This window comes from Euprymna scolopes, chromosome 2 (assembly GCF_053919585.1).
Source record: "Euprymna scolopes isolate OS-2025 chromosome 2, ASM5391958v1, whole genome shotgun sequence".
NCBI classification, from domain to species: Eukaryota; Metazoa; Mollusca; class Cephalopoda; order Sepiida; family Sepiolidae; genus Euprymna; species Euprymna scolopes.
In genome coordinates this window covers 127,657,466-127,669,982 of record NC_136483.1, presented here as the reverse complement: position 1 = coordinate 127,669,982, position 12,517 = coordinate 127,657,466, and the positions used below count along the sequence as shown (strand labels likewise).

General features: G+C 38.4%; 1 protein-coding gene across 4 annotated transcripts in view; it reads right to left on the bottom strand.

Annotated features, from left to right (window-relative positions):
* Positions 1-12,247, bottom strand: part of LOC145295994 (hydrocephalus-inducing protein-like) — an 865,028-nt gene extending 852,781 nt beyond the window's left edge. For all 4 annotated transcript variants that reach the window (XM_080141978.1, XM_080141990.1, XM_080142009.1 and 1 more), the window contains exon 1: positions 12,135-12,247. The gene's annotated coding sequence lies outside the window, so the exon portion shown is untranslated. The remainder of the gene's footprint in view (positions 1-12,134) is intronic.
* Positions 12,248-12,517: the final 270 nt, after the last annotated feature.

The following is a 12,517-nucleotide window of genomic DNA, read 5'->3' as shown; positions in this document are numbered from 1 at the left end:
ATATGTGTGTATTTTTACATTCAAAGTTTTAATTGTCCAGCTTTAATGTAATTATACAATCATACCTTCTTTCCATTTCTAGACTGTACAATTACTTTGGTGGTGGTGGTGTTAGCACAGATGCTTTGCAGGTTTAATAGTTAAATATCTTTCATTTACAAGTTCAAAGCTGATTGGCACAGGTACGCAGCTTACCTCCCAACTTGCCCAATCATACGTCATGTCTTATGCGAGTTGAACACTAAAAAGATGACTAAAATCTATCAGGATTTAACGAACACACGCAATACAACATTTAAATATTCTGTCAATTTCTTTCTTATAATATAAAAAGCAATGAACACTCTCTTTAATTATTTTTAATTAAGACAATATAATTCATATAATTGAGTGGAGAAATTTTGATATTGCAGACCCATGCGATGCATGGTACTAAAATATCAGAACTCTTCTATCTCGATTAAAGACTCCTTTGCTCTACAAGAACTCTTAATATTCATGAACATTCTATTCCTTCTATTGTTGTAATCCTCTATTCCTAAACACATAAATATTTCTTGTGTGAATGTATGCCTCTTTTGGGTTATTTTTTGCTCTTTTTGTGTAACATGTATTTTTTTAAATTGTTGTGAACGCTAGAATATTTCGATTAAAAGTCAAATATGAACAGGTAAAATTATAGAGGAATAAAAGGAGAATCAAATGAGGTATAGGTTGTTTAAACAGTTACATTAAATTTAGCTTAAATTTGCAGTTTTTGATAAAATTACAGGTGCGGACTTTCTTTTTGCCTGCACTGTATTTGTTTAACTAATTTGCATAATTATTTTTTAAACATTGAAAACATTGTATACGTGCTATAAACACGCTCGTTTTATTTTTAATTCAATTATAATTTAAGTAATTTGGAAACAAAAAATGAATTACCAAAACACACATACACACACAATGACAGATTCATCTCATGTTATCATGAATAACATTAATTCTGTATTAAGTGCGATAATTCTAGGTTTATTGTTTTCAATATAATGATTTTTCCATATTTCCTCCCCCGCAAATTTCCTGTTATACTTTGCACTCTTGTACTAGTATTGCAAAAATCTTGGCATTTCTTTCATAGTATTGTTTATTTAAGATTAAAGATAGCTATTTTATAGCGGTTTGGATTATAGCTGTCTGGATTTTGACTTGGTTTGCTAGTGGTGAAGAAGAAAAAACAGGTCAGCAAGTTCCATATAAAAATTGTAAAAATGAAAAAGACAAGAGTCTCATTCTAACATTTAATAATTTTATTGATTATCTTTGTTAGTATGAATTGTAAGAAAAAGGGTTAGTATTGGGAAGAGTTCTTGCATAGAGACGTAGATGAAAGATTAGATAGACCTGTTGAAAGAGAGTTCATAGATTTGTGTCAAAGTTAGTAGAAGTTTGTGTCCATGTATGGATGGAGACAAGAGATTAGACAGTCCTTTGTAAGAAGGAGAGTTCATGTATGCATGGTTGAAGTTATCCTTTGGCAGTAGCCACGATGGATTCTTTGTTTTCTTATCTTAGTCAAACCCTGGGCCCGAAGGCCTGGTTGGGTTATGTGGCATCCCAAGAGAGTAGTTGGGAATTGGTCCATATCACATGGAGATTTCTTCAGTCTGAAAGCCAAAGAGAGAGTTTCTGTGGTTTAACCTTTATGCACTTCATCGCCAAAGAGATAACATCTGATTGGGCAAGCCAGAAAGGAAATTGACTGCCTCAACCAATCAGCAATCATATTATAAAGCAAACATATTAACAATTTTAAGCCACAAGTATATCTGCTCTTGCTGCTACAAAATGCAAACATCTTATCCTCCTGTATATAATATTTTGATTGCAGAAATTCCCCTCTGGACCAAATTACTGTAGGTTTGCAATAACAGAAGCCACATACAAATTTACTATAAATTAATTTACTATTACCCATCATCTTATGTAACTTTTGAATGCCATTGCATACACATTCAATCGTGTTATTAAAATGCTACATTCCATCCATGGAGAACAACCATCACAATCGCAACATTATAAGAGGAAGGGAGTCCCTACTTTTCTCTCTATATATTAAGTCCTACCACTGCTACCATTCTATGATTCTGCATTTTTTTACCACAATGAGATTACACCCTGCATAACTGGAAGATCACTATCATAGATATAACATATTTCTTCCTATTTCCGCATTAAAATTAATAAATTCTCCCAGACAATTTTTTCACCTTTATGATTGGCTAACACCAGACATTCTCATATTCCAGAATGAAACGAATTCTTACATTAACAAACACTTCCATAAGTTGACAAACATGGCATCACCCTCCACAGGAACTAACATTAAAATGACCAGCATTTACCAATTATTAATCACACAGAATCAGACATTTACATATTGCTAACCTCATATAATGCCACAGACATTCACAGGTAAAACCTCGCATAAATACAGTCAGATTTTTCTACATAGATTACCTACACTTCTCTTGCTATCCACAGGACACATTAATGAGCACTAAAAAAAAAGAAAGAAAAACAAAGGTTTGTCTTTCTTCTTTTTATTCTTCAATAGGTTAGGAGATTAAGTATATTTGCATAGTGCCGGGTGAACCATCTGATAAAATGTTGTAGCTGACCAAGAGAAATTTCTGGACGTAAATTAAGCAGAACTTTAACCTTTTCAAGAATGGGTAAAATATCCTTTGAGCTTATGACACAAAAATACAATACTTGTGATGAAGGAGTGCTAGTTAAAATCAGGTTTATTTCACAGAACAGAAACATAGGAATACAAGAATGTAAAGCAAATTAATTTGGCAGAGTAAAACGTAATTGAGTGCTGGTCCATTTTGAGTCTATTCCTTCTTCTTGTCACTATTGATGAAAGGCAAGAGGAAGTGCCACATCTATCTACATTGACATCACTACTGGAACTATCTTCATGCTAATGAGGTGGGTGGAAATTTAAAGAGGTGAAAGTCGTACATTTGCAGTAATTGTTAGATATATGTAAAAATGTAGTAGGCAAAACAAACAAAAAAAATACAACTAAAAACAGACGGAACAAAAACTCGCTTCTCGCAGACACGTGGGTCGTAACAAGCACAATCTACTCGCCAGAATCACCTACACACAATCTGCAGAACGCTCCCTCTCCTTTCCAGTGTCCTGCCTACATTGATTTTGCGGTCTTTTGACCCACATGCGATCTCCAACCTGGTAAGAGCTGTCCTTGGGATCTGCGGACATAGTTGCGAGATTGATCTCCTTTACTCGAACTTCGTATCGCTAAATCCTGTTGGCAGACGCAGTGAAGGGAGATGTGTCGTCTCTTGGAGTGATGTTATACCAGTAGACAACTTCCTGTATGCAACAGCGCATTCTAGCCGCTATTCGTTTCACTGTACGGTGACATCGCTCCGCTATGCCATTCCCGGCTGGAGCGTACGCACAACGGAATCGCAAGTGAACTCCCCATTTATGTGCAAATGCTTGGAATGCGTTGCTCCAGAAAGCCGTGTCATTGTCTAAAAGGATTTCATGTGGCGAGCCACGCTCGAGGAACACTGTTTCCAACTGATGGATCACGCTTGCCGAGTCCTGCCTTGCCAATTTCCTCCAAATGGAGAAACACGATGGACCATAGTCTGTTAGAGTTAAAAAATGGAAGGTGCCATAATGCGTGATATCCATTCCAATTCTTTGCCAATTCTCGTTAACTTCCAGCTTTCCCTTTTCCCACCTGACTGGCGCTGGGTCAATGGACTGACATTCCTCACATTTCCATATGACCGTTTTAACAGTTGCTTTTGTCGTGGTTGGGCAACTTCTCCTGACAAAATAGGTAGTGCGTCGCACCCCCCGGATGTCCACTACCTTTGTGAATAGCCATGATTTGACTCTCATCCAGCTCGTCTGTGTGAACCGTGCCTATCACCGGGTCAAGCCTGTTTTTCTTTTTCATTGCCTCAAACCATGTCTGTGGTACTCGTGTCAATCGGTCAGCAATGTTTCGTGCTGATAGAACCAGCGTCACGTCCACTGTCAGCCCGTACTCTTTCACAAGCTCCTTTAGAGTGCTTAGTCGCCTCCTAATAAGCATCTCGCTCGCTGCTTTGGTGCGTACTCGCGCCTTTCCAGTTAGCGTGTCCGAGACCCAATGGTATACGCAGATAGAATCCGTCTTTATGTGTAGCACTTTGCTCTGCCACTGTAGAGCCAAATTGATACCTTTCAATACGGCATCCAGCTCGGCTAAGTTGATATGTTGCGAGTCACCTTCAGGTCGCAGCCAACATGCATCCTCCAACACAGTTTCGCGCATCTCCAAGGCTACACCAATTGCTAGGGAGCTAGCATCGACCCATACATTCAGCTCTTTGCCATCCACACACCAATTTCCCCGGACCGGATCGTTCCGCTGCACAGATTCCAAGGTTTTGAACATCATACGATGCAGTACGGCGTCCCTTGCTTCATCATCCCAGCCCTTCGTTATTGAACTTACTCTCCTTCTAAGTATTCCACAAGCCACACGAAGCCAACTGCACACCGGAAAATGCCCGACAAGTCGATCATACAGGGAAGACATTGTGCGTCGCGTAACAATGCTGGGAGCCCCTGGAATTGCATTTCCTCGCTTCCACCGTAGTTCACTGTGTTCCATCCAGACCGCCAATCCAAGCACCCGTACACCATCCTTCAACCACTCCGGGTTTTTGCACTCCAACCCGAACTGCGCTAGGTGTTCTCTTACATGGGTCGCGGGCACCACGTTGACAAAAATGTCATCGATGTAAGCAGATGCTGCGCGGCTTACAACTTCCTCCTGAGACAATACTTCGCTGACAATTGCTCTCATGATCAGGGGAGCCACATTCAAACCGAACCCCAGACGGGTCAGGCAATATTTTTTCCCATCGATTTCCACAGTCTGGTATGGCCACAGTGTCTCATGGACCCGGACTTGTAGGTATGCTCTCCTGAGGTCCAGTAGAGACATGTTAGCACCTTTTTGTCTCCATTCACGCAGCTTAGCCGCACAAACATCTGCGTTGGCCGTAAACGCGTCTACGTAATGATTTAGCTCCTGGTAGTCCATTACCGGGCGCACTTTGGCTTTGTTCTGCTGCATCACAGCCATCAGGGGAATTAGGCCTTTGGGAGGTCCCAATTTATCCTCTGGGTACGGCACGAGCCAACCATTATTTATCCAGATGCGGAGCTCCTGCGTGTATTCTTCACGGATTTCTGCCGGCACTGGGTATTCTGACACTCGATTGTTTAGTCTTTCAGGGGGGGGGGTCCTCAGACCACTTCCACGATGCAGTCCATGTTCGGTTTTGATGATCAAAGGTGGCGGTGAAATCTGGTTCATTAATAGAAATGGCTGCGCGTTTAATATTTTTCCTGTCGCCCAGCCGCACTGATCCTGTAGGGTTAACAACGACACCGCCCAGAGATTTTATGGCGTCGATCCCTAGAAGTAAGTCAAACCCCAACGGTTTGCCACGCACCACCAACACATCGATTCTGGCAGACACACCTTCGTCAGTGGACACAGAGACCGCTCCAACACCACAGCACGCATGGGACATTCCACCAATCGTTTTGACATCTATGTTTGTTTTTCTCCAAGACCGACACCGGTCTGCATGTAAAATAATCCTAGAGCATCCTGTACCAATAAGCGCCAAAAATCGCGTCTTGTCAACATGGATGCTTATCACCGGGAGCGTCGTGCTTGCATCTTGGTGGGGAAGGAGACTGGCGCTTTTGCGTCCTCCCCGTGCTCATTTCCCGAGCAATTCCGAGCCCAATGTCCACTCTCACCGCAACGGTAACACCTTGTTCCACGTTTTCAACAGTCCTTTGCAAAGTGGCCTTTTGTATTGCACTTGAAACAGGTCAAACTAACAGGAATATTCTGGGCCCTGTGGTTGTTGGGTGAGCGTGTGGCTGCAACCACGTCCTGATTGTGTTCCCCAGTTGTCGTCAAAATTCTTGCTCTCGACATTAGTTCCACCATGGTCAGGACTTTGATGTTCGGCACCTGTTGAAGAGCAATTGAGATAGCGTCAGGGAACCCAGTGACGAAAATCAATTTTGTGAGTCTCTCTAAGCCATCTCCTGTAAATCCGGCCAATCCAACCAACTGCCTGATTTTGTTGGCGTAAACATCCACACGTTTGCCAGCCCATCTAACCATAGTTATTTTTCTGTATGCTGCAAACGCGTTGTCGGTAAATGCCTCCTTTAATCGGGCCTCAATCTGGTCTATTTCTCTTTAATCGTCCTCCTCCATTTCCATATAGAGGGCCAGTTCATCACCTTCCAGATATAAAGGTAGCAGACTCGCTACATCATCCACCTGCTGAAGTTGTGCGACAAGTCTCACTTTTTTCAGCCACGCTACAACGTTTCCCTCACCAGAGAACGGCTTGATAATATCGCTGCTTATCCGCACCTTTGCCATAGTCGGGCCGAAATAGCTTGAAACAAAAATGTAGTAGGCAAAACAAACAAAAAAAATACAACTAAAAACAGACGGAACAAAAACTCGCTTCTCACAGACACGTGGGTCGTAACAAGCACAATCTACTCGCCAGAATCACCTACACACAATCTGCAGAACGCTCCCTCTCCTTTCCAGTGTTCTGCCTTTATAGCGGCCGGGAACGACATATTTGCATAATCACGCAAGAGCAGACGTGATTCAACGATAATTACATTGGGTAAACGCTAATAAAAGCCCATGGACGCCATCTTGGAACTCTCTCTTTTGCTCAGCCCAAAACAGACGTATCCGAGGTAAGCTCTCTATTTCTCATTTTGGTTACTGCTAATTCTGCTACACTACGCAAATTTTAACATACCTGTTTTAGCCAACCAACCTACAATTAACCATTAACAATTAACAGAGATTGCATGTAAATATAAAAGAAATAGATCTCAGTCATGTGACTTATATAGGTCCATGTTCTGCCCTTCACTTCTATATTTGAATCAATTGATATATGACAATTTTTGAAAACGAAAATATGATAAAACGTTTATCTCCTATAATTTGAAGTATTTATTTTTCTCCACTGAAATAAAATTAATTACATCTGATCCACTATAGTTTGTTAAAATCATTCATTGTTGGATGTTTGGAATTGATATGAAAAGCAAAATTAGGTCAAATAATTGAAAATATCTAAGCATATATGAAATAGTCAAAATTTATTCTGGATTAAGAAACGTGAATTAGGCAGATTGATACACAAAACATATTGGAAGCAGCAGCAACAATAGTAGTCCCCTATATACACATGCACAGTAGAATTCTTGAGAACAAGAATAGATTTTGATTTACACAAAGAAATATCAACACATGTAGCTTTTTTAGTAAATCATCCTTTATTACATCACATTGTTTTTGGCAGCTACCACTCACTCTTATGATGTCATCTAGTTCTTTAAATGAGCATGCAAATAATAAGCATGGATGGTTAAGAAAACTTTATATGGCCTTTTATTTATTGAGATTGTCAGACTGACTTCCTCACCTTGGTTGTTATAGTCATAACGTTTTGCCCGTTTTGCCTGTTTTGCCCTCTGGCCTTCATCAGGTGTTTTGTATCGAACTGGGGAACCGTTTGTTAGGAGTCTTGAACCCAACCCTTTATTATTATTACAGGGGTACTGTGTTCGGACTCCAACTAGGCTCTGGGACATACTTGCTGATTCTCTGTTTTGAATGTTACTTTCAGGATTGAACTCAGCACCTTTGGGTAACTGTAAACTTTGATACAATGTCTAGGACCACTCGGCCATATGTCACTAGGACAATTCTTAGTTGGTTTTTGTTAATGTTAAACCTATGTTGTTATTCTCTCTATTAGAGGTGTTCAAATTGCATTCAGCTCTACGCTTGGTTTGCTCAGTAGGTTGTTATGTCCGAGCATGTGAGCTGTTTCTTGAAGTTTTCTCACTTTCCAGTGGGTCTCTCTGTTTATTATTTTTACTTCATCCCATAGGGGGCGATGGTCCCCCCTCTCCATCCAGACATGGTTGGCTATAACCTAACAAACGGTTTCCCAGTTTGAAACAAAACACCTTATGAAGGCCGGAGGGCAAAACGTCCAAAACGTTGTGACTATAACAACCAAGATGAGGAAGTCAGTCCGACAATCTCAATAAATGAAAACACCTCATCTCAGAAATACAGACAATTACTTTATATGGCCTGTCCATCATCATTCCTGGTTTTTTAATCTGAGGCCACACTTAGAAGTTTTAGGCAAATAATAATAAACAACTCAATGCTTCTAATATATTTTAGTGTTGCTCAAGAACTCCATTCACATTAGAGATCGACTTGCTTGTTTCTATCTTTTCACTAGAAAACTTGTATTAATAAATTTAAGAAAGCAAAGCTTACAAACCTTATCGTTTTTAAATGTTTTAAACCTTTAGAGATTTTTTCAAATCATCTCTGTCCACATCTATTAATGAAATTAGAAATAAATGAATAAATGTTTCTAAAATGCTGCGAAGACATTGTAAGAATAGCAGCTTATAGAGTGAATGTGGTATTGTAGTGATTGTAAATATGAATGTTCTGAATTTAATATAGTATTGTCAGTATGCATGGATCAAGAATGTCAGAACCTCCCCATTTAATAGTCCTATATATTTACAATAATATAAGCAAGCTGCCTCACATTCGAACTTTTTTTTTTTCATTACATTTTCACCCCAAACAAGGCACAGTGCCACTTGGATGTAGGGGGCTACTACCAACGACATGAGTTGCAGGGATACTATGTAGGGAGTTGAGCAAAAAGATATCTGTTCACATTGCACTTGAACTTATGCATGTCAATACAGTTGGGAAAGCAGGAAACCGGAAGGGAATTCCAAAGTCTACCAGTTCTGGGGTAGAAGCTATTAGAGTAGAGGGTTTTCTTACATATAGGGATCTCTACTGAGTAGGAATGGGACTTTGTTGCTTGTCAGGTTTGTTGGGGGTATTTACGTTGAGTGGGTACAAAGACTAGTAGTTCATCGGAGCATCCACCATTAAAATACTTGTAAAACAGCCAGAGGGATATAATATTTCGTTGATGAGACAGAGGTTCAAGCTTAGATGACAGTTCAAGACCTATCAGGTTGGCGACTTTTGAATCCTATCCAGGAGATTAGTAGCAGGTGCACCAGCCCAAATGTGACAACAATACTCCATACATAGGCGAATGGTGGTCTTGTAGAGGTACAGGATACTTTCAGGCGTAAGTAACTTTCTAGCATGGTAGAGAGAGCTCACTTTCTTTGCAGCAGCCTTGGCAATGCTCTTGATGTATCTGTTCCAACTCATGTTCCCTGTGAACATTAAGCTGAGGAGTTCGAAAGAAGTACTTTCAAGTAATGTATCTTTAGCCATAGCTAATTTCTTGTAATTATTAAAAGAAACAAGCTTATTCTTGGCAGTATTAAATGTGACCATCCATTTTTGTCCCCATTCCACTACAGATTGGAGATCTTCCTCTAGGGTTTCTGCCATTGCCTTAGATATGTGTTCATTTGTTTTCCCCTCGTGTCTGTTATAGTGTGTGGTGTCATCAGTAAATATACCAATTTAAGAGCCAATTTTATCATAGAATTATTAATTATAGGAATAATAAAGTTACAAGGACCGATCCCTGAGGTACACTCGCATTTATATTATATTTTTTAGCTGTACGACTATCGAGGACAACTTGGATTCTTCTCTTATTCAAGAAGGATTTAATTATGTAAAGTATTCATCCAGTGATACTGTATGATCTGATTTTCCTGAGAAGACCATCATGCCGTACCCTGTCAAAAGCCTTAGACATATCTAGGACTACTGTTCTACCCTCCCTGCTTTGTCCAGTGTATGGTATATATGTTAATAGATTACAGTAAGGATATCTGCTGTAGTACGGGCTTGCCTAAATCCATATTGTTGGTCAGTCAGAAGTTTAGCAACTGTAAGGTGATGGACTAGAGCTTGATTAATTATGGACTCAAATATTTTGGTGAAAAGAGGGAGGAGGCTAATGGGGCGATAATTTAATGGGTCAGTTCTTTTGCCAGAATTCTTGTAAACTGGTACCACAGAAGCAGTTTTCCAGCAGACAGGAAAGCAAGATTCATTTATTGTAAAGTTTGGAGAGGACTGGAACAACCTCAGTGGAGCATTTTTTTAATAGTACAGCCGGGATGAGATTGGGTCCACATGCTTTTGAGGTGTCTAGGTTTTTATGATATTATGCACCTGAGAAGGAGTGATTTTCAAATCATCTAGTGTAGTGTCAGTCTGCAAAGGAAAATCAGGGAGGGAGTGGTTTGTTGGGTTTAATGTAGAGTTTGAGGCAAACTGATGGGCAAGCATGTTAGCTTTCTTAGTTGCCATACAACAACCTCATGATCATTGAATAGTGGGGGAATTGTTGATTGCCCATTATTTACTGTATCGTAGATTTTCCAGAAATCACGAGTTCCTAATTTCTGTGCTTTGATGCGTTTTCTGGTGGTTTCAGTGTGTTCTCTCTTAGCTGTCGCTATTTCTTTCTTACAATTACTTTTAGCTTCAATAAACTTTTATCTCTTTGTACTAGACTTATTATGTCGGATAAATCTGTGGTATGTATGCTGCCTTTGAGCAATGGCAGCTGCATAAGTAGAAGTAACCCATTGGGGGAGAGTGGGGTTTGCTACAGAACTTCCACGTGGGAACATGAGCTTCAATTGCAACTTTGAACCATTCAGTGATCTCATTTGTGGACTGTTCTGTAGGAAGAGAAAAGATATTTCCCCATAGGGCATCTCTGGTAAGATCCCTGATGGCTTCCTAGTCAGCTTTCTTAAAATACCTTGTTGTAAAGTGTAAATTGTTTTGTTAGAGAAAAAGAAATCTTTCTCAACTGTGACAAATTTTATTTTGTCATATTCAGAATGCCCCTTTTGAGATAAACCAACCCTGTGTTACATCCAGCCCTCGTGGGAGGCAGTAAAAAAGGAATATACAAAGCAAACGAATTTTCTTTAATTTCAAATGGTTGCAATTTTTGGAGACACATGAGATGAATCCTTCATTGTGATTGGTGGTGGACAATAGCGGGCATATAAACTGCTGTCACCATAATTTGAACATTAAACTACTGACTTCATGCCTCCATTTATGGGGGACTATTTTAACATTTCACAATTTAATATTTGGTGCTTGCTGTGATAGAAGTGACAGATCGATTTTTAGAAATATTTCATTTTAAGCAAAAAAGTATTTTTCAAATCGAAAATAGTACTATATCAAAAAATTATGAAAATTCATCTAGTAGAAAGTTATTTGTAGTTAAAAATAATTTTTTACGGAAAATTGGGAAAATTTCCATTTTTTGTATATATAAAGTAGACAGTGAAGAGTTAATATGCAAGGGACATAACTCGGGACGCATATTTTAGATTATATGTTAATGGCATGCAATATTTTGTTGCCAATAGCGATAGACTTTTTTTTTTTTTTACTAAAAACACAATAGCAGTTCTGCTCGATGAATTTTCGTGATTTTTGGATATATTACTGTTTTCGACATAACAACCGAGTATTAATATTGCTTTTGTTTAAAATGACATATCTAATAAATCCATCTGTCGCCGCTATCTCAACAATCACCAATATTTTTAATTATGTATATTTGTTTTAAATCAGTAAAATAATTTCGGGCAAGTTATGCTGAAACTCTTAAATAATTTATCGACGGAAATAGGAGTTAATCAAATTATATAATTATAAAATTATATAATTATAAAAGAAAAGCAAAACACTGGCAGCAGACTTTTTAAAATAACTTAAAATTTAAAGACTTGAAAGAAAATATGATGATTTTTCAACGGTTACTATTCAATAATTTGAAGCACTAAACGGCAAGAAACTTTGTCGTTGTAAAAAGTAAAAAAAAAAAAACTGAATAAACGATATAATAAAAACAATTACTTAGAAAATGGAACATATGATAATTCTTTTACATGTTTTCTTTAATGCAAAGATAAATAAGATGAAACAAGAAAAAATACAAGTTTAAAAAAAGAGAATTTACCTTATATTTGAATCACGGCCATGTTGTCATCTCGACAACGATTCAGTTGCTATGGGCAACCGATTCAGGGGAAATAAGCACGAATAATAAAAATTAAAAGTAAAAATAATTTCTTAATTCATATATTTTCTTCTTAAGTCATTTCTGGACCTTCGGCTAGGATTGAGGTGTAGTTTTAGTTATGTCTAGAAAAGTAGGAAAATTTATCATAATAAAGATTATACAGGAACCGTGTTCTTAAAATTACATTATCGACGCTTTAAAAAAAACAACGTTACTAGTGACGTTTTTTATTGACACACCAATGTTTTAAAAATCTAGCAAAAATCAAATTATTATTTTCCTGATATTTTCGATATTTATTTATTGTTAAATAAACTTAC